Genomic DNA, 26,419 nt, shown 5'->3' with positions numbered 1-26,419 from the left:
TAGAGACTTCATGCAGACGTCCCATTAACTTGACAATTCGTGAACGCGTCAAGGACCGATGATAATACAATTATTATTGTTTTATAACTTTTTTATTGCTTAGATGGGTGGACGAGCTCACAGCCCACCTGGTGGTTACTGGAGTCCATAGACATCTATAACGTAAATGCGCCACCCATCTTGAGATATAAATTCTAAGGTCTCAAGTATAGTTACAACGGCTGCCCCGCCCTTCAAACCGAAACGTATTTCTGCTTCACGGCAGAAATAGGCGGGGTGGTTACGACTGCCCCACCCTTCAAGCCGAAACGCATTACTGCTTCTCGGCAGAAATAGGCAGGACGGTGTTATCTACCGGTGCGGATTCACAAGAGGTCCTACCACGAGTAAACTTGTCTATTTTTAGTATATTTTTAGACATTTCGAATACCTGATCACGCAGGAGCAAGTCACCGTCGATGTCCTACACACGTCCTTACGGATCCATCAGATCCAATAAACTTGGCATTACACGCCTTTAGCTCTAACACTAGGAGCAGGCTTAGGGACCCCGGTAACCGTACTCATCGAACTCGACAAAGAGATCGACGTGCAACCTAACCCATGCATCAGCCCGCTGAGTTTCTGGCCGGATCTTCTCAGCGGGTCGCGATTCCGATCCGGTAGTAGATTCATTCGCGAAGCAGTTGCTCTTGAGTTATTAGGTCTCCTTCGGAGGCGCTCGGGCAGCTGTTAGCAAATCCCACACCCCCTGGCTGAGCTTTTACTCGCCCACTTGTCCTGGTGAAACTGGAAAGGCCTCCGGGCCACCAGTAATCCTTCAATCATAAAATATATACATTTCGAATACTTCACATCTATTTGTCTATTTAATTGCTTTATTGTCTATTTATGCAGTGATGAAGTGCATTTCGGTTTTAAGGTACTCAAAGTCTTTGACACCATGTCTCAACGTAAGCGGCAGCTTTCTGATAAGCTGCATTTTTTTTTTTGCTTAGATGGGTGGACGATCTCACAGCCCACCTGGTGTTAAGTGGTTACTGGAGCCCATAGACATCTACAATGTAGACGCGCCACCCACCTCGAGATACAAGTTCTAAATTCTCAGTATAGTTACAACGGCTGTCCCACCCTTCAAACCGAAACGCATTACTGCTTCACGGCAGAAATAGGCAGGGCGGCGGTACCTACCCGCGCGGACCCACAAGTGGTCCTACCTGCATCATATTCAGTCATTGAAAAACAAAGCTAGTAAGAGCGGATAGCTTGTCTAGCTCACGCGTTATCTTGCAACGTACATCTGCGCAGTAAAATGTCAAACGTCGTGGCGTGAGTTGCTATTGCGAAACAAAAGGGAAGCCGCGTGCAGCAACTAGTGCATTATATACAAGCGGTTGCTCAAGGAATTTAGCGACACGATACCGAGTATCGTGCTGTAGCCGACAGCGAACAGGGCCGCACTCAGTGAAGCGACCCGTATTTTTTTATTGCTATTGTAATTTTTGGTAATGCAATTTTATTTATTTATTGTAACATAGAATTAGAAAAAGAATCCAATTTTGCATCTGTACTTGAACTAGGTCAGTGGTCGGCAAACTTATTATTAGCCAAAGGGCTTAAAAAATTAAAACGATTAAAAAAAATGAGAGCCAAGTCTGTTTGTAAATGTAGTAAGCATTTATCATAATTTTAGAGATTCATTAAATTATGATGAAATGTTAATACAAAATTTACAGCAATTTTTAAATAAACTCATATAAAAATCAATTTTCAATAATACAAAATATATTGTTTGTGTTAACATTTCATTTATAATAATGCACAAGATTTATTTAATATTAAAAAGATATATTTTTCTTGAAATAATACGTTTTTTTGTAACAAATTATTATTGCAAATCATAAAATAAATGCCTAAATTGTATACTGCTTCGATTAATATATATAATAATCGACATCAGTCTGGGGTGCTGGTATTAAATGACCGTACATACTATTAACCGGCTTTTTCCTCCACAGCCGGATAACATTAGAGGCCGGGCAAGCCTGTAGGATATTTGTGCCATAGCCACACTCAAGAGTTCAAAGAGCCGCATGCGGCTCCGCAGCCGCATTTTGCCGACCTCTGAACTAGTTGATAAAACCTGTATCTTAAGCAAGCTCCTCGTACAAAGAATACAACAGTTTATTTTTATTGCTTTTGATCGGTGGATGAGCTCACAGCCCACCTGGTGTTTAGTGGTTACTGGAGCCCATAGACATCCACAACGTAAATGGGCCACCCATCCCGAGACAAGTTCTAAGGTCTCAAATATGTTACAATGGCTGCCTCACCCTTCAAACCGAAACGCATTACTGCTTCACGGTAGAAATAAGCAGGGTGGTGGTACCCACCCGCGCGTACTTACAAGAGGTCCTACCACCAGAAAACTTCTGATACGAGAGACGGGAAGTCGTCGTGGCCTAAAGGGTAAGGCATTCTTATCTTGCGATGCAGCGGTGTTCGAATCCCAAAATTGGTACCCAAATTTTTCTAATGGAATACGTACCTTACAAATGTTCACGATTTGACTTCCATAATAAAAATCAAACCCGCAAAATTATAAGTTGCATAATTACTGGTGGTAGAACGTCTTTTGAGTCCGCACGGAAAGGTACCATTATCCTGCCTATTTCTGCCGTGAAGCATCTTATTGACCTTACAAGTGACCTTAGAACTCATATCTTAAGGTAGGCATTGACGTTGTACCTGTCTATGGGCTCCGGTAACCACTTAACACTAGGTTGACTGTGAGCTTGTCCACCCATCTAAGCAATAAAAAATAAAACAAAAAAACTGATAAAAAATTTTTTGATTAAAAGTCAAATTATGTTTCCTGAGTCCGCGCCACGGCAAAAATACCGTGGGACCTACCATTTGACGCACGCCAATTCGTACAAAGGGAGACAGATGTCGACTTTTTTCCTCTCTTTTCCACTTCGCAACGAAACACGACATGTTTCGTTGTCAAAAAATAGAAAATACTTTTCACTGAACGTGATATGTTCTTGTGAATTTTCCATGTATACCATGCATCGAGGACAGAGGTGGTAGGAATATCACTGTATTGTTACAAGCGCGTGTATTTTTACAGATTGCCTTAATGGCAATTTATTTATGGGCTAAACATAGGAATGTTGCTTCTGAAATTGGACTGCCGTGGCAATGGTTCACGGCAGCTTCTTCCAGATAATTTTAGGTGGAAAGAATGTCTGGAAGCTCTATGCTATTTACAGACAGCCTAGCCCATACTATATCTGGTCTTATGTGGTACCTGGAATGCATTTGTATCGCGCTGTTTTGATAGTTGAATTAATTCGTAATAACACAATGACTTTCTTCAAACGAAGTTTGCGGAGAGTACTCAATTGTAGGCAGCATCTTGGGTGTGCCCCTGGCATTGCTGAGGTCCATGATGACCGAAACCACTAACCATAAGGTGGGCGATATCCTCGTCTGCCTACAAGGACCTTAAACAAAAACGTAGCTACCCTTCAAAATAAAAACCCAGAATTACTCGTAGCATTAATAAAATAAAAGGCAGGTTTATACGTCGCCTTAATTCCATTGGCTTCAATTCGAATTGTTCGCTCGTATTGTAATTGGAGTACACTTACCAATTTTATAGTTTTGTCGCTTCGCCAACAGATGGCGCAGCTAGGGCTTAAAATAAGAGACTTCAAAAAGAAATGGGTTTTTAAACTCAAAAATATGATTTTCATGTTTATATGTTATTGTAACTATGCAAGGTATATTAGGTATACTTAAAAGGGAAAAAAAAACGTGTTCAAGATTTTTCACAAAAAAAAAATTTCCACCTATTCTGGTAATTTCGAGGTGTTATACCAGACTCACCGATCGTATAAGCGAGCTCACGGGGCTCAGACTTTCAAATTTACTAACACTAGCCCTAGCAAGAGAAGTGATTCGCTGAACCTGGTGGTAGGACTTCTTGTGAGTCCGCACAGGTAGGTACCACCACCCTGCCTATTTCTGCCGTGAAGCAGTAATGCGTTTCGGTTTGAATGATGCGGTAGCCGTTGTAACTATACTTGAGAACTTATATCTCAAGGTGGGTGGACGAGCCCACAGCACACCTGGTGTTAAGTGGTTACTGAAGCCCAAAGATACAAATGGAAATGCCGCCACCTACCTTGAGATATAAGTTCTAAGGTCTTAGTATAGTTACAACGGCTGCCCCACCCTTCAAACCGAAACGTATTACTGCTTCACGGCATAAATAGGCAGGGTAGTGGTACCTACCCGTATGGACTCACAAAAGGTCTTACCACCAGTATTACGCAAATTATAATTTTGCGGTTTTCATTTTTATTACACGATGTTATTCCTTCACCGTGGAAGTCAATCTTGAGCATTTGTTAAGTATGTTTTTCATTAGAAAAATTGATACCCGCCTGCGAAAGTCGAACACCGGTGCATCGCTAGATACGAATGCACCAGACGTCTTATCCTTTAGGCCACGACGACTTCAAACTGTACTATACTGTTAAAACTAATACCTAATAATAATTAGAACTCTTGTCTCAAGGTGAGTGGCGGTATTTATGTTGTAGATGTCTATGGGATCCTGTACATAAGTCTTTAGAAGTGAGCTCATCTACTCATATAAGCCATTAAAAAAACTAACAGCCGCCCCAAACATAAGTCTTTAGAAGTGAGCTCATCTACTCATATAAGCCATTAAAAAAACTAACAGCCGCCCTAACGCCTCCAAAGGAGACCTATCATCAGTTTAATGGTAGCTACTACCGGATTGGAATCGAAAAATTATCATCATAGATTCTCCCGAGTCGTCGATCTAAAGCCGATGTCAACAACCAAGCCACTTACAACATTGAGTGCCTGTTATCAACTAATATCAAAGATCCATCGCAGTATCAAGTGTCGTACATAATATTATAGTTCACTCGAAACATCTTGATACTAATAAGAGCACTTAACTCGGAACCCCTATTTGATTGTTTTGTTCTTTATTTTTATAAACTGCAATTTTATACTTTCGACTTTATCTCTATTAGGGATAGGAGCTTTATTAGCCGCAATATATATCTCAGTTCTGTGAAATCGTTTTATTGGAATTCAGACTTTCGTTGCGAGGAATAAGTTTGAATATCATATTCTGGTCGTTCCGTTAATAACTAATGTTCAAGTATCGTTTTGCGAAATTCGTTCAAAGAGTTTTCGTACATCTGTTTGTACATGTATACGTTTCGTATATATGTATATATATATTTTTTCCTACCTAAGCTGATGGTCTAGGTCTAGAAAGACCATATCAGCGTAACCTTAACTAGTAGGTGAGCTCACGGGGCTCAAACCTGACGATGTTGCTAACATGAACCCTAGCAAGAGCCGTGCTTCACAGAATCTACCGGTGGTAGATTGACTGAGAAGATCCGGTGAGAAACTCAGTGGGCTGTGTCTGTGGTTTATATCACTCGCCGAGCCCTTCGTCGCAGGGTTCGACGAGAGCGCTGACCGGTGCTTGAGGTACCTAAAAGCACCGTTAGTGGATCGGGAGGGATTGCTCGATATTGACCATTCGCAGTCAATGTTGACAATGAAATTTCTTTATGGTGTATTTTATTTTGTGTAATGTTGAGTTTTATATTGTACAAGACACGACGACTAGCTCACTGCTCAGCTAATGTTAAGGCGAAGATGGTCTTGAAGTTTGGGGTACGACAGCTCCGAAAAGACGTGTTTTGGGCGACGTCGATTGTTTAATATTTGTGCAGCAGGGGTGTTAGGTGTTATTATCGTTACAAAATTTCTGGAACCAGTCGCCGCACTCAAAGCCCGCGATAAAAGCTATGCAATAGTTTATTATCTTAATAGCATGTCTGCAATAGCAATCAATAGCTTAATCTGCATCAGCTTAATATCTCCTGCTCTAGCAGATTCTCTTTAGTAATTTTCTTTTAAATGCGACACACAAACTAGATTAGCACTCCCAATATATTCCCACATATGTACATGTTCATAGAATGGTCAGATACATCGACAATCAAAATTTTTACAAGAAGCAACTAGCAGATATTGACCGTAATTGAAGTTTCCTTTCGTTAAATTTGGCTTCAATTCAAAGGAATTCAATTCTTATCCCCAAATGGATAACAACTAAAGCCGTACTATTTGTTATGTGGTACTTATAACATTTCACATAATGCTATAGAATATGCTCAGGGGAATATAGTCATTAACAAGGTTTGTTTTAAAGGTGATTGTAGCTTATTGGATTTCGCCGTGGAATACAGGAAAAGGGGTGAACGTCGAAACACTACAAAGAATGTCGTGATAATAAGCGGACCATGTCTGTTGACCAGACTCCTATGTTGATGGTAAGTAGACAGATATATTTCATAAAGATTTGCAGAGCGTGAGAGCCTGGTGACAAAAATACATTCAACAATATTGGATCAGACGAGTTATCCAGTAAAGCCGGCTGCAGATAAATTAAAATAAGAATAAGCTATTCTTCTTCTTCTTATCAACCCATGGACGTTCACTGCTAGGCATAGACCTCCCTCAAGCCCTCCCAAGCCACAAAGACCGGTCCTGCGCTGCCTGCATCCAGCGGATCCCCGCGATCCTAAATAAATCATCGGCCCATCTTGTGGGAGGCCTACTCACGCTACGTCTTCCAGTACAGAATAAGCTGAGCTATAGATAAAATAGAAATACCATTTCTATATCGACGACTAAGCGAATCCAAGTCATATTGTAAATAGCTTACTTTGATGTTAGAAGACGACGAAGATTTGTTGTCAGGTGAGGCGGGAAACGCAAGTAACTTAACTAAATTTACTGGTGGTAGGACCTCTTGTTAGTCCGCACGGGTAGGTACCACCGCCCCGCCTATTTCTGCCGTGAAGCAGTAATGCGTTTCGGTTTGAATGGTGGAGCAGCCGTTGTAACTATACCTTAGAACTTATCTCAAGGTGGGTGGCGCATTTACGTTGTAGATGTCTATGGGCTTCAGTAACCGCTTAACACCAGGTGGGCTGTGAGCTCGTCCACCCATCTAAGCAACAAAAAAAAATCCTACCAAATCAGCATTTAGAAATATTATATTCGTTCGTTCAAAAATGTCACATTTAATCTGCCTATGATTTATAAATTCGAACAAATACGTACATCCTTGTAATATGTTTGTAAAATATTTGCGGTCCAACGGCAGAGGGACCGTGAAGCGCATACAGGGTGTTTTAAAATTCGTCGAATAATTAAATATTTTTCTTGTTTTTATTTGCCTTAATAAGTGACAACCTCGAAAGACTACCGGAAAATTGGAAGGAAAGACGCCTAGAGGACGTAGTTTCATGAGCTGGTCCGACCAGATTAAGACGACTTTGAGCTCCAGCATCAATGTCGCTATCCACTGCGCTGAGGACAGGAAGGAATGGAGGAGCATGGTCCTAAAAAAAGTGCTCTGTAAAGGTTACGACCCTCAGCACTGAGGGACACGACGCACGGAGGAGAAGGATAGGCAGAGGAGCATACGGTCTATATGATGGTGATTGGTTATTGTTGCTATTGCACGTCACCAGCACTAGGGGCACAGCCAAATCGCTGTCTACACACACTGACAGACCAGGTTGCTTCTTGCGTATTCATAGTGCTATTTATAGATAATTTTTTGCTCTTTAAATTAGAGGCACAAGAGCGGAGGATCTGTATTAAATGGTAAAAAGATCGCGCTAGTGTCACAAAGTCAGTTTTTAAGTTAAATTAGTGAGACTTAAGACCTTATTGCTTTTTACAGTTTAATCACAATTTTATTTCTTCCTTGGCCATCGAGGCTACCGACACTAAATATATTTGTGACAGAATAATACGTGAGGTATAAAAGATTTTTATTAATACTTTAATTAAAATTTATTGGATTATGTTTAAAGAGGAATTGAATGAGAATGAAAGAGGAAAAATACAACACGATGTATGCGATCTCTACAATACAGGTAGCATTGTAGAGAAGGTAAAATATAACGATTCGTGTTCACTCGAGCACTAGCTATTGTTGTGCACTACAATGTAGAGCTGTGATCTCTACCGAAAAATATGTAGAGACAGGATTTTTGTTAGCAGTACTGACAAAGCCAATAGTTTTATTTAAATTGAAGAGTGGCACATGGTGAACTTTTATTAAGAACTGTCTAATTTACGAGCCGCTTTATCATAACCGGTGCTAATTTATACTATAACATTGTTACAGACAGCACATAAGCAACATGCATCATGCTTTACCATCAATAGCAAATCAAAATTAAACTTATTTTATTTTGGGGCTCCCTTAACGCTAGAGATGACACCATATCAATCTCCGCTTAGAATTTCATTACACGTACAATGAATAGAAATCATAATATTATATAAGCGTCAAATAATTGAATTTCCGTAAACAGTTGTGTGTTCGACTGTACTGTTTTGTAACTAATAATTTAGCTGCACGATTACTGTAGAATCACATGGAACACAAATAAAATTATGGGACGTATGGTTTGTAGTTCCAATAAAAGGGGTTTCGATATTATTGTTACGAATATTACTGATCGCACTGCAACATCCAAACTCGGGTACTACGATAAGCCTCACTCAGGGATAAAGGGTTTCTACGCTGTTTTTTTTCCCTGCCTATTCGCTAAGCGTAAGCTGGAATAGCTTAAGAGGCAATTCCAGTTATTCCAGCTAACCTAAGAGCCTATTCCAGACACGCCCGGACGGGTAGGTGAGCTCACGGGCTCAATCTTATCGAATTTGCTAATACTGGCCCTAGCAAGGGCAGTGCTTCGCAGAATCTACCATCGGATCGGAAACGCGACCCACTAAGAAGATCCGGCGAGAAACTCAGTGGGCTGTGTCTATGGGATACTACTAATGTAGTGACAGAGAATATAAAGAGAACTTCATTAGATCTTCTGACCCACAGCTGGTTATGATCAGAGGCAGCTTTGTCAATGGTACAGGGTGTGGGCGCAGTTCTCTTAGGGTACGCTAGCCTTAGCACCTTCAATGAACCTGTTAAATTTGTATCTATTCCATTTTGAGAGCGTGCTTACTAGAGGGTGCTGAGGTAATTATTGCACACGACAACTACATGGGCTAGAGACGCTTTTGATCATGATGTGGCAAATTGAAAACATAAATCTATGCAAAATATGCATCTTTACAAAACCGAAATTCTGTTAGGGAGAATAAGAAACGACACGTTTGACGTCAACATAAAATTTCATTATCTTCTCTTCAAAAAATCAGATGTTTTTTACTTCAGTTACATTCTTGACTTGGCAAAACAATGTTTCTACTAGAAATAGTTTTTACTAATAGCACCGATTACTTAGTTGGATGGACGAGCTCACGGTTCGACTGATATTAAGTTTTTATCAGTCCATAGACATCACTATGCAAATGCCGTCACCGTCTTTGAGGCTCAGGATAAATTGGTCGTTCCTACCCGAATGTGCTTATACTCGTAAGGGGCTCACCATCAGTATATGTAAGGACAAGATTCAATTAACTACATAATATTATTGTACTGAATAGTTGATTGCTTTAGTTTGTTGATATTCATGTTGGTTTTACACAAAGCGAAGCGATGCGAATCAACGCTAACATGCAATCATTAAATTTTGTCAATACTTTGTGGATAACATACTGACGTAAAAATATTACGATGATGCTTCCAAGCATAATTCCCATTTAGCTAGCGTAAGCTACTAATGATTGCACACGACCACTACATGGACTAGAGACGCCTTTGATCATGATGTGGCAAATTGAAAATATAAATCTATGCAGTATATGCACCTTTACAAAATGATTGGGTTAGTTCGCTCATTGGACTCTTTGTCGTAATCGATGAGTTCGGCGAGGACGGAGACGGACGGATAAGCTCTACGCTCAATAACTAACGTTGGATCATAAACTGGTTGCATTGTTAGCTTGCGCGGGTCGGTACCAGAATTCGATTGATTTTGGCGGCGAATCCAATTGAGATTTCGGCTTCTTGTTTCCAAGTTGGTGACGGTATTCAAGTTGCCCTGTCAATGAGCCCGGTATAACTGAAATCGTGCGACATGCAATAGTTAAAATGTTCGTGTAAAAGGTTTTTTCTTTATTCTTTAATGTACACACAGTTAATAAAATTATTAACTCAACAATTGAGTTATCTACCAGCTAACCGTTCTTAAAGAGGGAGAGCTTTACATAAGTGGGTAGAAGAGTACAATCTAATCAATTTACTTATTGATACAATAACAATATCTAGTGGTCCCGCAGTAGTCGAAATTCGATTATATTGACTTCGTATTGATATTCGACTTAATTGAAATTACAATTTTGAACATTATTATAGTCTATAGTAAAACACTACTTCTATAATCTCAGATTTCGTCAAGACTACACTATAGACAAATAGCATGCGTGTGTGTGTCAAATACATGGTAGCGTGTGTGATGTTTTCTTTATTGATTTAATGTATCTTTTATACATTTTTTTAAAAAATATTTTCACTTTGCACTCCTTCTCTATATTTTCTATAAGTGTGGGAAATTTCATACTCCTCCGTCCGTCCAATTTTCGTAAAAAGGAGTACAAAGTTTTTTCTTCACGTATTAATATATAGATAATAATAATAATAATAAAAAAACACTAATACATAATATACACGTTATGTGGATAATTTTATTCACTTCATAAAATTTTCGTTTATCTTTGTTTAGTCTTTATCAGGAATTAGTGGTGTCTATTTATTTATTTAATTGTTATAATTCAATCTACGGTTGTCAAAGAGATTTGTCCATAAAATAAGTTCAGAATATCGAGCGGTGAAACGTGGCTTAAGCGATATTTCGCTCAATATCTTTGTATTTAAGGTCCGTTTTATTTGGTATTAGCATCAACAGTTCGATGTTTGTAATTAAACTTCAATTATGTTTCAGTATTCAATTAGGAACCTAGCTGTGAATAGTTGGTAGAATATGTTGAGCACTGATAGCTTAAATCTCCTGTTTCTGGATATTTTAGGGGGATCGGAGGAGGCTGAGCTCAGCAACCGACGAACAGAAAAGCCACTGAACTGAGCGTAGTTAATTAATTACATTTTCTTTTTATAGCAATCTCTGTATAGTTATGTCAAATTTATAATATTAATGTCACATGCTGAACATATCCGTGGTGCGATTTCAAAAGAGCTAAATTTTGAGTTATAACAATGAGGGCAATGACACCAAGTTATCTGGTGCTCTCCATATGAATCTTATGATAATTTTTTGAACGGTTCAAAAAACTTCTTCCGTTTTTTGGTCACATTTTTTTTCTTTTTCTCCACCTTATCATACTAGGTGGGGTCGGCACAGCTAATTTTTCTCTTCTATTCGCTTCTATCAGCCGTCAGCTCAACACTAACTCCTCTCTCTCTCTCATATCGTCATTCACAACTCCATCCATGTCTTCTTCGGTCGACCTCTTCCCCCTCTACCTTGCACTACCATTTCCAAACATCTCATAGTCACATGCATCTTCTCTCTACACATCACATGTCCATACCAAGCTAACCGTCCGCTCTTTAATTTGTTGCTTACCGGGGCTACTGATATTTTTTCCAAAATATGAAATTTTAAATAGCTCTCCTGTTGAGTTGCAAAAATGTCTCTTAAACGAAACAACTTTTCACCTTTTGATATGATTGTGTCAGACAGGAGCGATTGATGAATAGTGCAGTATTGTCTAAGCCACGTAGTTAATTATAACCGGATACGAGCTAATTTTAAATCAAGTTAACAAGAAGAATATTAACAAAAAAAAAACACAATACAAAAGGAAATATGGAAAAAATGACCTTCGTGTCGTGTTGCACTTGACACTTTTGTATTAATACCATTTTATTTTGGACTTAAATGTTTTAAAATGCAATTTAGAGAAAGATACATAATTAAAATCACTTTAACGATTCGCTAATTGCTTTTATGTAACGTTGACAATAACATTATAATAACAAAAAACGCGAGATTAAACTGTACAAATGGATTAAGCTGTTTGACTTGATTTGTATGATTGATTGATTAAGCTGTGTAACTGTAAAAGTTATTTTAATTACAGCCACTTCTAGTGAAAATCAAACAAAGTGCTAGGTTTTTAAAATCTGATCAAGCTTAAGGCGGGAGAAATTAGTAGGAACTTAGTTGTGAATAGTTGGTAGAATATGTTGAACACTGATAGCTTAAATCTCCTGTTTCTGGAGATTTTAGGGGGATTGGAGGAGGCTGAGCTCAGCAACCGACGAACAGAAAAGCCACTGAACTTACCGTAATTACAATTAAATTTTCTTTTATAGCAATCTCTGTATAGTTATGTCAAATTCATAATATTACTGTCACATGCTCATATGCGTGGTGCGATTTCAGAGCAGGTTAATTTTGAGTTATAACAATTAGGGAAATGGTACCAAGCTATCTCGTGCACTCAGGGACTTCAATAAAATGAAATGAGGATATTATTAACGTATCACGTATTGGTGTCGAAATCACTTAAAATTGCATCATTAAGGATAACTAAAATAACATTGCCGAGGTCTTGATAATTCTATTTCTATAGTATATATATTCTATAATAATATATTCTGGAATATATGATTCTATGAGGGACTTTCTTTTTTATGAATCATAGTAAAAACATAGTTTTGAGGTAAAGAGTACAGTCGAATTCACAACCTCCTCTTTTTTTAAGTCTGTTAAAAAATGCAACGAAAACCTAGGTTGTAAGTGGAGCATGCCAAATTTGGATAGCCGAAGAGTTTCGACAGCTCCAGCAGGGACGAAGATAAATTTATTTTATACGAACGCGACCGGAGATCCATCAAGGGTATATTAGTTAAACAGAAGCAGACTGTCTTTTTTATCACATAATTAGGGTTCCTTTGGATGGTTAGGTGAGCCATTCATGATTTTCGGAACTAAGCGGGGCGTGTGGAGGCGGTGCTGCTCGTTCCTGTTACGGGAACGCCGCCATTTGAGACAACCTCGTGTCTCATGTCTCATGAGGTTCTTTCATTTTTAAATTTTAGCATGACTGTTTCAAATTTTTGATGCTCATGCGAGCTTACAATACCTTCCTACCAAAAATTACGTAAAATTTATTAAATGTCCAAACTATGGTATGAATTTATTATTATAATACAGCATCAGTGGACTATAACTAGAAGATGTAATACAGAACACATTTGGATAGGTGTTTGTTGGAAGTATCAAGATATTCCCTAGAGATGAAGATCAAACAACACAAGGGAGATTCAATAATGTTCATCGGAACATCAGATCAAGTTGGTGTCCGTTCGAAGCCACTTTCGCCTTACAATCTTATACAGAACCATATCACACGTGATATAATAACGCTCTTTATAAAGTCATGAACATTGAAATCGCGATTAGGCCTCGTCCACAATGAGACAGCGGGGCGCCGGCTTATCAGAACAATGCTAATACGCGCAGCGGGCGACGTGTGAACATCGCTTTATAGTTTGCTCTAAGCATAGTCTAACAGCGATTTATGATTACCAACATTTATAATTCCACGCAGGGCGATAAAAAGTGCTCATCGACCTTTAACTCAGCCCACTGATTTTCGTGCCGGACCTTCTCAGTGGGTCACATTTCCAATCTGGTGGTAGATTCTGCTCTTACTAGGGCTAGTGTTAGCAAACTCGTCAGGTTAGAGCCCCGTGAACTCACTTTCTCGCTTGACGAAGCTATAAGCCCTAGAAGCTACTAGCGTAGGTCGACATTTAGAAAGAGACAGCCGGCTAATTTCGGCTTTTTAGAGCGCTATCCCTGTCGCAAGCTACCTATGTATGTGATGTTTTTCAGTCGTTACTGAAGTGCGGTAATGTGCGGACGACTCTTAGTGTTTCGTGTGACAGAGATAACACTTTAAGAAGCTGAAATTAGACCCACCATTCTTTCGAAGAATAATTGTCGTATAATATATTTCGGCGGCTACTGTAAAAATTTATAAAAAGTACTTTATGTATTATTGGCTTGTTCAGTTTTATTCAAGAAACTAATGCACATTTGGTGCGTACTATATACAGGTTTATATGTTTCCCTATTTATTGCCATTCAAGATAGAAGGGATGTTAAGCACAGCTGATCCGCTGTCTAGGGATGTCAAATTCAGAAGATCTAACTTCTATGAAGAAGCTACGGTAGAACGATCTGAGCTATATTCAGCTATAGACATATCTATAGCTACTTCATATCTAATGGTAGCTTCTTCGAGTCTAACATTGTAATCCCCGTCCGGGCATTGTTGGAAGAGCCCCCCTAGACTACTAGCAAAAAGGTAGGGGAAAAAAGCAATTATAACAGCAAGTATTGATTCTGAAAGTGAGCAATTATTAAAACGACAGCTAATAAAAGTTAAAATTGTTGCCTAGCATTGTTCTTTATCGAAAACAGCGATTTAAGCGAAAACGCATCCTCCCGTGGCTTGGCCCAATCAAAATCCAAGGGTTGTCCTTTTTGTGGACAAGTCTATAACGTTGTACATTTACAATGTCCCGCTGTGACCGAAAGGTGTTCACGGCTATTGTACCGTTATCTCCATTAATAAAGCTCAGTGGCAGTAGTTTGTTTAGACATTGGCGAGTGGTTACTACGATATATCGTCTTCTGGCATTAAAACTGTACAATCTCAAAACTTACTAATTTTACAGGAGAGTGATGTGATATTTTTAATATTAATCATCTTTGCAACATTTATTTTTTATTTATTATCAATGAAATTATCTGTCTATTAAAGTAAAATAAAATGATGTGTTAATTTTGTTATTAATAGTCAAAACATAGGTAAACTGAACTAAAAAAAAAACTAAAACTAGACTACGCTCTTTTGACAGTATTTAGGAGAACAATACTGGTAATAACAAATTTTTACGCATATTAACTTAATTTGGGTGGACGAGCTTACAGCCCACCTAGTGTTAAGTGGTTACTGGAGCCCATGGACATCTACAACGTAAATGCGCCACCCACCTTGAGATATAAGTTGTAAGGTCTCAGTATAGTTACAACGGCTGCTCCACCCTTCAAACCGAAACGCATTACTGCTTCACGGCAGAAATAGGCAGGGCGGTGGAATCTACCCGCGCGGAATCACAAGAGGTCCTACCACTAGTTACAATTATACACTTTTAATGCGAAAAGACGATATATTAAGTTTAATGCCGCCAATCGCTTTGAGGACGAAGAACTAATCAGTTCCTCTTCAGATTCATTATTTTGAATAGAGTCTATTTAACTTATCGCGCAGGAAAAACAAAACTCTAAAGCTGGACAGTTTTATTGAATTTCAAAAGAAGGTTTTTTCTTACTGCTTCGGTGGGTGGACGAACTCACGGCACAACTGCTGGTGAGTAGTTACCGGAGCCCATAGACATCTACAACGTAAGTACCACCTACCTTGAGATATTACTTCTTAGGTCTCAGTTTTTACAGTGCAGCCTCTCCCTTCAAATCGAAACGCATTACGGCAGAAATAGGCAGGTCTGAGGTCTGATCTTAAAGCAGAAAGCTTGGGCTAATTTGGCTGATCGAACTAATATTTCATTGTCAAACGCTAAATTAAAAAAAACAAACAACTTCCGTTCGGAATTTAAATAAAAATCGTTTAAAATGTCGCCAAATAGGTATCAAGTTTGCGAACGGCACCTTTTTTTTTTTAAATCGACTCAAACTCTATTCAAAGCCAGAATGTACGGTCAACACAAAAAGTGCTTTATGAAAGAGTATTTTTTTTTAACTGGCCACACCCATGCCGTACATTCGCGAACAATATAGGAGGAAGAGCGGTGTATTATTTCGTTATTGTGTTTTGTTTGTGATTGTACTACCGTTGAAATAGATTTGCGAGTCAGTTAAAACGTCGTAAGTGCTAATTAAACGAATATTCTATTTTGATGAGTATGCCCCTGTGATAAATGCGAATTTCGCTTGTATGTACTCGTTTTGCTTTTATCAGTAGTATTATTGGTCATTCTGAAGTGTTTCTACAACAATAATGTAAAAATAGTATTTTAGATATAATTTATATTTGTATATTTACTTTTATATTGTATTGTATTGCCAATATTGCCAATTTTTTTACTTGTTGTTATTTATTGTCCATATTTTCTTTTTCTAGGTTCAAATGTGTATTGTGTGCCTAATAAATAAATAAATAAATAAATAAGTTATAAATATTTTATTTATCTGGTAGCTTTATAGACCTCTGTAATCTGACAATTTATTATATTGTATTATAAAAAAAAGATTAAAGACGCATTTTATTATCAAAGCTATTTTGTATAATATGTGATACACAATTATCGTGCTATCTACAATTTTATTCAACTTGTCAGCGGCCCATTAGCTCAGTTGGTTAGAGCGTCGTGCTAATAACGCGAAGGTCGCGGGTTCGATCCCCTCATGGGCCACGCTTTATTTTTATTTAAATTTTATAACAATCTAATCTGATTTCTTGCAAAGTTTTTTTTTCTATATTCATCTATAGAGTAGAGACATGGTACATGAAAATCCGTGACAGCAACAAGATTGATGTCTTTGAATGAATGAATGAATGAATAAAGAATGAATGAATGAATGAATGATTTATTTTATTTCAGACTACAACAACAAGTGCATAATATGTGTACATAGTATCATTGAAGCATACTTAAAAGATGGTCAGTTTTAATAAAGAAAGGGGATGTTGACAGTCCATCCACGTGCCATCCACGATAGAACACTCTGGAGGAAAATCACATGTCGTCGCTATCCTCAGTAGTGAGGAAACGATAAATAAGTTTTTTTTTTTTTTATTTCTTAGATTAGTGGACGAGCTCACAGCCCACCTTGTGTTAAGTGGTTACTGGAGCCCATAGACATCTACAACGTAAATGCGCCACCCATCTTGAGATATAAGTTCTAAAGTCTCAAGTATAGTTACAAGAGGTCAAAGGTTTGTCAAAATTCTCTATCTCAGCTGTTTATATGTCACTGCTATAATTTTTTTAAGGGATTTTATGACCTGGTAACTGAGACCTTTAAGTCATGTCTTATTTTAATTTATATTCATATTTTTATGAAAAATGATATTATGGAGTGAAATGAAATGAAGATGATTAATTTGAGACATTAATCAACTGGGACGAAATTAAATGAGATGATACGGGATGAAATATAATCTCAGTAAAATGGTGGTCATTTACTAAGATTTTTTCAGTGGACTTTTTGGAGGATCCCGAGGAGTTACGTCCAGCGGCTTTATTTCATTTTCCCACATTTTTGCACTTTAACAGATATTAAACAGTTAATGAACCACCATTATTACACATTTAAACCCGAAGAAACACTAAATAGACAAAATAAAACAAATCACACAACTTCACTCCTCGCGTTCCCGCCAAAAAGTCCTCACTGCTATAACCATTTTCGATAGTTTTCTGTCGATTTTCAAATTGTATTATTAAAAATAGAGTCCGAGACGAATCAAAATAATCTTTGGTGTAATGTAATTTGATAAACCGTAATTACGTTACGTAATTACATGCGTTTTATGAGTCGGGGCACGTGCGAACACGATACTTAAATAAATGGTTGCCATTTTGTTTTTTTTTTTCGCGTTATGAAAACTTTTTGAGCGTTTTGGAATGTTTTTTTTTAATACTTATAAAGCAAAATATTTTGAAATGAAAAGTAATTTTTGGGATTCATTAATTAACCTTTTTAGTGCTCAGTTTATGTTTAGAATTTTTATGGAGAAATTGCTATAGGATTTTCGAAACTCCAAAAAATACCGAAATTCAATGCTAAATTCACAACAACATAATTTTAAACGGTCATTTATAAATGTTATTAAATTATTAAAAAAGATCTTATACATGCGCAAACTAGGACACGTTCGTATATATAATCAAACTGCGCAATAGTCAGTATTCCGACGCTCCACACTTTTTACGCATTAATAGAGAGTCGATCTATCGATGGTTCGCGCTTAAAGAGTTAAAATTAACCCGAATTTCAAATTGATTTGCTTTTGTCAATGACAGTACTTTTTTATTGAAGCTTATAAGATTTTTCTATGTTTCATTGCACTATATTTATGGAAGAGCTCACGGTTTAATAGATACTGAAGTTCCTAGACAAGCAATGTGAACACAACTAGACCTATTGAGACATGAGCTCAAAGTATCAATTATTAAATTAAAATATAAATTCAATACAACTAAATTCAGTAAAAAATTATAAACCCAATACGAAAGAGCGTTCTTGAATACATGCTGAGTACGTATAGTCTTAAAAAAACAAATAATATGTACCTGCTGGCAGGATCCGAACCTAGTCCCATAGCGCGTCGCGAATACACCGGACGTCTTATCCTTTAGTCCACGGCGACTGACCACGAGCGCATATCGAGATACAATTTGTATTTAACAAAACTTATAGATAATACACATAAATTAGTTATAGATAAGCAATTCAAGCACTCAAAAAGCATTTACGGGCGTCGGCCACTAGATGGCTTCGCTTCGATTAGTTTCTCATTGCTCTTGTAGATGGCAGTAACATATTATATATCCTATATTTTATTTTTAATGAATGATTTTGTAAATGTCCAGAAACCACTAGTCAATTTGCCAATAAGAAGATAATAAAGACTTGCATGATTTTTTTTCTGTGTTTAGTTATACAATAATTAAAAGCCTTAACTTTAACAATATATAGGTTTAGGGGCCTGCGCTACAAGATGTCGCTAATTCCCATACAAACAATTATTTGTCTTATAGTATCGCAATTTCAGGGTTCTGACAAAACTAATAATGGCTTCTAAATACGGGGTGTTAAATTAACTAGCAGTCGGCTCGTGCCGTGTACAGGGTGTTTCATTCCCGCTGTGAATGTTATTTGAAAATTATTACAATTACTCAGCTCACCCCTGTTCTGATCGTGATTAGGTCAAATCGGCTTTTGATGTTAAGCTGATATTGTTTTTCGATTATATCGTAATTAGCTGTATAACTTAACTAAAAAGTCTTTATGCGAAAGTCTTTTAGAGTATAGGTAATATGAAAAGATGCAAATGTCATTTAATGTCAAACTCATTTGTGAAAAAATATTACTTATAAACAGCGATTTTACTCTGTCTCTGATATTGCTGATGTCCATAAGTTACGGTAATCACTCACCATCAGATGAGCCGCGTGTTGAAAAAAAAGTGAACAAAAAAAAAGTCCATTTCAACCATCTTGCACCACATAAAGGCTGACTTTAAAAATATATCACACATTTAAAATTGGAGTGGCTTAATCCAAGATTCTTATTTTTTGGTAAACGCAAGAATTTTTTTGCTGGTGTTAGAACCTCTTGTGACTCCGCCCGGGTAGGTACCACAGCCCTGCCTATTTCTGCCGTGAAGCAGTAATGCGTTTCGGTTTGAAGGGTAGGGCAGCCGTTGTAACTATACTGAGATCTTAGAACTTATATCTCAAGGTGGGTGGCGCATTTACGTTGTAAATGTCTTTGGGCTCCAGTAACCACTTAACACCAGGTGGGCTGTGAGCTCGTCCACCCACCTAAGCAATAAAAAAAAAAAGAAAAAAATGCAATTGACGAATTGTCATTTTTTAGTTTTTCGACTATAATACTTTAAGCTATGATTGAATTAAATTTTATTGAAATTTGAGAGACGCTTGCTTTGAAAGAGACGGAAACAGTACGTTTGTCCTTTTCTGGACTAGAAAGAGACTGTTTGATTTTAATAAACTCATAGAATGCATGTTCATATGTCGTTCGTAGTATTGTAAAATTCATTTTCATATTTTTTGTAGTTAGGCCACTTCAATTCTAAAGACGTGATATGTTACATATCTCTGTCTCTCTCTCTATCTCTCTCTCTCTGTGCGAGTGTGTGTATGTTGCACATTGTATAGCAAAATAACAGGGTAGGCAAAACCGTATTCTTGCCGAACTGTAATTCCAGTTTCGGGGTATAAAATTTATTGTGGCGTAAACACATACGCGGGGATAGTGAAAAACGCGTCCGATCAATGTATTTCGGATGTGGTAATTTATGAGGTGTATTTATTAGTTTTGCTGATTGGGCGGTTGCAAGCTAAACTGTCATGCCTCGTCGATAATAACGACAATAAAGTTGATAGTAAAGCTTATAAAGTTAGTTTAATTGTGTGCGGTCGTAAATTAAAAAAAATATATATATGTATGTATGTGTGTATATGTATATGTGATTTTGTATATATGTATTTTTGTATGTATTCGCAACTTAATATAAATTTCATTGCACCTACCACTATTTACTCTGCACTACCTTTGGTTGACTGGTAGAGAATGCCTTAGGCATTAAGTCCGCCAATGTAAATTTTACATGAAGTGTAATAAATAAAAAATAAAAATAAATCACTTGAGGTACAAATTATATTAAATTAATTGGAAATATACAATATATTGCTGCAATCAACTCTAACAAAAGAACCTAAAACTAAAAACCTTAAAAAATAACAATAATGACTAATTCTTTGTCACTGAGTTTCTCGTCGGATCTTCTCAGTGGGTCGCGTTTCCGATCCGGTGGTAGATTCTGTGAAGCACTGCTCTTGCTAAGGCTAGTGTAAGCAACGTTCCCGGCTTGAGCCCCGTGACCTACACGTCAAGGAGAAGCTTAAATAGCCTTTCAAGGCTATCTCAAGGCTATATAGCATAGGTAGAGAAAAAAAGACGGAGAATATATTTTCCACCGAACGGGTGATATTGCTCGGTAGACCGATGGTCCGAATGTTGTTGTTCGGAACTTGTATATATGCAAGCTTATCTTGAAAATGTCGTAAGCGAGATTCGAGCATCTGTCAAATATCTTGTGTTGTATGATGGCTACGCGCCACAAGTAGTATATGCGTTGTCTCTGGAACTTAAGAAAGAATTAGCGAAAAAGAAAATTATAAATAACGTCCTTGTGTGCTAATGCAGCCCTATTTAATATACTATAATACTGTGAAAATATACGCGTGACAACCCTAAAACGTGTGATCATATTCAGACATTTTTAGGTGTTTTTTATAGATTGATGAAATACGTCGCATCCAAGATTCGTTATTCAATGTGCACCCACGAAAGAACGCTTTGAGTATAGCCGCGCGTATCTCCACGTGGCGAGAGAAAGGTTTTTACAAAAATAATTCTCTCCTGCAACTCGATGCGTACGAAAAAGTTTCTTAGGTCGTGATACAATGGATCGTGGTGGTTAGTAAGTTGATTCTAAGGCAAACGACAATGGCGGAAAACCAGTGTCGGCTTACCATCGCGTACGCTGACGTCGAGACCAATAATGAAATTAATTGGTGGCCATAGACATTAATGACGTAAATGCTCTAGCCATCTGAACACTTGAGATATGTATAGGTATTTCAATTGTATAGTTTTTTTTCCGATTTGTTTTTTTCCCCTGTTCCGGGGGATCTGACAAGACATGTTTTGGGCGACGGTGGCTTTGATTTTCCCCGTCGTCTTGGTCGGATATGTAGCTAACTGTGGCCACAATAAGAGAGTTATCGTACCGCGTTGCTTTTTCAACTTTACTACTTAGCGTTCTGACGCATCTCTATTATACTTACGTATTGGTTCTAGATTTAGGTCATCGTGAAGATCTACATTCCTCACATACCACGGTGCTCCGACGGCTATCCTGCAGAAACAGGATTGGATGACCTGGAGAGAGTTATGTGTGTATGGGCTATAGGGCTATAGTAGTCGTCGTGGCCTAAAGGATAAGACGTCCGGTGTATTCGTATGTAGCGATGCACCGGTGTTCGAATCCCGCAGGCGGGCACCAATTTTTCTAATGAAATACGTACTCAACAAAATATGTTCACGATTGACTTCCACGGTGAAGGAATAACATCGTGTAATAAAAATCAAACCCGCAAAATTATAATTTGTGTAATCACTGGTGGTAGGACCTCTTGGGAGTCCGCACGGGTAGGTACCACCATCCCGCCTATTTCCGCCGTGAAGCAGGAATGCGTTTCGGTTCGAAGGGTGGGGTAGCCGTTGTAACTATACTGAGACAGTAGAACTTATGTCTCGAGGTGGGTGGCGCATTTGCGTTGTGGATGTCTATGGGCTCCAGTAACTACTTAACACCAGGTGGGCTGTGAGAGCTCGTCCACCCATCTAAGCAATAAAAAAAAAAGGTCATGACGTGATTTTTTTTACAAGACGCTATTACTGTATCGTGGTAGTCATTCGAACAAGGGCTAAGTAGGTATCTCTTTAGAAAAATTGATATCCGTTTGCGGGATTCGAACACTGACTAGTTGCATCTGTCGATAGACCGGGTGTCTTATCCTTTAAGCTACGACGATTGTAAGTGAGTTCTTCTGGAACGACAGAAGTATATTACGATATATTCGGAAACCAAGAATATGAATATAGACGCTGATCGGCTTAGCTTAAGAACGAAGATGGCTTGATAGCAACTTATTGCATTATCTAGAGATATGAATTTTAATTTTATTAACGTGATAATCTATAAATAAATCTCTAGTGGTTATTCCGGATGTTCCGTTATAACTACTGAAGCATGCATCCGATTGATTTGAAACTTGGTATCCATGTAGAAAATACATGTACTTAATGGATAGGCTAATATTTATATGAGTGTTGGACTTCCTAATAATCATAGCGATAAATAATAATGTTAATTTTAAATGTCCTGTGAAGCGGGCGAGTACGGCTAGTGTTTTATAAATCCATGAATACCGGTTGCACGCACGAAAAAGTGTCACGTTCCGCCTGAGACTGGGCGTGTAAGCGAGAGCGCGGAACAAGCGATAGAGAGGCACGATCGGCCCAAGCGTTGATTTATCGAAAAAATTAAAAAGATTTTAATTAACTTCTTTTTTGTAATATACAAAATATTGATAATTCACTGATAATAATTCAATTCAATTCATAAAAGTATGCATTTTTTCATCAATGTTTCTTTACGATGTTATCATGTAAAAATATTGTCCGTAAACCGACTTTACAGACAACCAATATATATATATATGTACAAGCCGTACTCGCCCACTTCGCTGGGCATTTAAAAATTAACATTATTATTAAAATTTATTGTCATTATTATTAGGTAGTCCAACACTCATATAAATATTAGACTATCCATTAAGTACATATATTTTCTAGATGGATACCAAGTTTCAAGTCAATCGGATGCATGGTTCTGTAGTTATAACGGAACATCCATAAAAACCACTGTGGATTTGTATATTAGTATAGATATATATTTTTCAAGGCAAGACAAATACAAAATACAATTTATTTAGACTGTCTGTGCGTTGGTAAATATAGCATCAGTTGACTTCGAGCTTTGTGCAATTGCTGCATATAATTAATGGAAGCTTTTTGTTGTACCAACGAACAACATATGGCGCGTATGGATTTTTAGCAAATTTGTTCATGTCATAGCACATTTTCTGATGTTCACAACAAGGCTTGGTTGTTTGAATAAGGAAACATCGACTGACCGTATTTAAAAAGCAACAAAATAAAAATACGAAAACGCTTCATTGAAAGCGAACACGGCAGATGGCGCCCTAAAAAGGGACTTTTTCACGTAAGATTCTATTGTATCAATACCTTTGTACGGGCCCTTCGTTACACAAAAGATTGTTTTATTATTTTTTAAAAAGGGTTCCGTGGGCGTTGCATTTCCGTTCTTTATTCACTTACAGGGCTCCAAGCTATTTTGTGCGCGAGTGTTTTTTGTATTAATTTTTTTTTAAAATTTTTTTTTTGTTAATTTTTGAATATGACACTTGAAGATGTAGGCGTTGCGTTTTAGCGCATATGGTCTGGTTTTTTTTTTGTTAGTTTAGTAAAAATAACGGTATTATAATGTGATATTAATGAATTTTGTTTTGTGTTCTTCGTTTTTTGACGTCAGAGGATACAGTTTTGGTCTTTTTTTTTCTCTGTTCGCTTGTACTACTAGCCCTTCAGCTACGCCCTGATGGGTAGGTCAGAACTCACGAGCTTAATCTGAGAGAATTTGCTAAAACTAGGTAGCGTGTGACAGAGATAACGCCATAGGAAACTGAAATTAGCCGATTGTCTCTTTCTAAAGGTCGATTTTTTTCCTACCTATGCTAGTAAACTCCACGGCTTATGCCAGCTTCTTCGAGCGAGTAGATGAACCCACGAGCTCAATCTGAGAGAATTTGATAACACTAGCCCTAGCAAGAGCAGTGCTTCGCAGAATCTACAAACGGATCTGCATCGTGACTCACTGAGAAGATTTGGCAAGAAGCTCAGTGGGCAGCTTGGATCTGAAATTGGCAGTGGAGCAGGAGTCGCTTGAGTAGACTCGGACGATTTTCGATTAATCGCCATTGCAGACCGCTTGTCAGGAGCACTCGAAGATCTGGCAAGATATGTCACGAATATGCGTGAAGTTTCTTCTTTTTCACTTTCTTTTATATAAATCAAACCTGTCGTATAGTCTTCGTCGTCGAAATTTCAAAATCATACGTATACAATGGCTTAAACTTGTCTTATGAACAAATTAATTTGAATAAGGTTGGTTTTTTTCTTCAGCAAGCATCAGCAGCATCCCATTCTTGGTGGAGTTTGGAATGAATTAAAAGCGGTTGGCTGTCATAATAGGTGGACTAGAAATGGGCGACGCTTAGAGCTTCACCTGTGGTGGGTAGCATGCGCATAGTCATTCCTTATCACCGATGGTAGGGTATATTGACTGAGTCGAACTTACGGCTATACCAATTCTCTAAACCAGGGCCCATGATTGCTTAGCGCCAGCAATTAACAGGCTTTGCCTACCCATTCGGGCTGCCAATACGCCATTCCAGTAAAGCAGGTACGTTTGTAGTTAGTAAACTTGGTAAGTCGTAACCGATATATTATAGGTTCCATTTTCGTCAGTATCTTATGTTAGGAGGTGGAAGGAACTATATCTTCGATCAATTTTTTTTATTGCTTATATGGTGGACGAGCTCACAGCCCATCTGGTGTTAAGTGGTTACTGGAGCCCATAGGCATCTACAACGTAAATGCGCCACCCACCTTGAGATATAAGTTCTACAGTCTCAAGTCTACTTACAACGGCTGCCCCACTCTTCAAACCGAAACGCATTACTGCTTCACGGCAGAAATGAGCATGGTGGTGGTTTCCAACCGCGCGGCCACACAAGAGGTCCTACCACCGAAACGAGCGACTTCTTAGGGCGGCTCACAAGACGACATGGATGTAGAAAGAAAATTTCTCGTCCGCCTTAGAGCTTGGAGCGCGGCACGTCACACGGGCGTCTTGGTCATTAGGCCACGGATGCGAGCGAGAAAAAGAGCGGCGGCGGTAATTAAAATCGCGATCCGCTGACAATTACGATGCGCCCTTATTGAAATGTCTTTGTGGTTCGTTTGCTTTTTGTGTGACGGTATCAACGCAAAATGAGTCAGGTTTTTGTCGCACAGCCTGAGGGCATGTGGGTCGTACGTTGGAGTCCTGAACCGATTGGGAATATGTGAGGGTTTGACCATTTGTTTATTCGGACCTCTGAGTGGTATTATAAAGTGTGACGTCACCGTTGAAGCCGGATGACCGTGTGTGATTTGTTTCTATTTATTATTATTATTTACTAGCGACCCGCCCTCGCTTCGCTTCGGAAACATTAAATTTTATTGTTGATAGGCGAGTCCCGTCATGTTGCTCGCGGCACGACAATAACTGCGGGTGACGCCGCGGGGCGAAGCTATTCTAAAAAAAGTAGCCTCAGTCACTCCTTATATCATCAGCTACCTATTAGTGAAAATCTCATCAAAATCGGTCCGGCCGTTCCAGAGATTAGCCGGAACAAACAGACAGACAAAAATTGTAAAAAATGTTATTTTGGTGTATGTACCGTGTATAAATTCATATGCATGTAGTAAAAAGCGGTTATTTCAATATTACAAACAGACACTCCAATTTTATTTATATGTTTAATAGATGTTATTATAATTTTAATAATTTTGCACCGAAGAATTGGATTGTCATAGTAAAATAATTCAAACGACGCTTTGGATTCCCGCCAAAAATATAAGAATTTTTATGTTGTGGTGTTTATAGGCATACCAGTGCTGCTACACCGGTAGCTAGGTAGTATACTGGTAGTAGCAATTTAGGCCTAACGGTCTAAGATACTAGGACTTTCTGATTTTTTGTCGTCTGTTGTCTATATTAAATTATCTAATGTTATAATGATAATATTCTAATTATGAAAATATTTTAGTGTTTGTCTTCAATATTTTTTTACATT

At 38.0% G+C, this 26,419-nt stretch overlaps 1 non-coding gene across 1 annotated transcript; it reads left to right on the top strand.

The window, feature by feature from the left end:
- The first annotated feature begins 16,454 nt into the window (after nucleotides 1–16,454).
- TRNAI-AAU (transfer RNA isoleucine (anticodon AAU)) lies at nucleotides 16,455–16,528 on the top strand. Its single transcript has one exon. It is a non-coding gene; the product is annotated as a tRNA-Ile (tRNA).
- Nucleotides 16,529–26,419: the final 9,891 nt, after the last annotated feature.

This window comes from Bombyx mandarina, chromosome 02 (assembly GCF_030267445.1).
Source record: "Bombyx mandarina strain Sakado chromosome 02, ASM3026744v2".
NCBI classification, from domain to species: domain Eukaryota; kingdom Metazoa; phylum Arthropoda; class Insecta; order Lepidoptera; family Bombycidae; genus Bombyx; species Bombyx mandarina.
The sequence above is the reverse complement of the archived record's forward strand: the minus strand, read 5'-3'. Positions and strand labels throughout refer to the sequence as shown.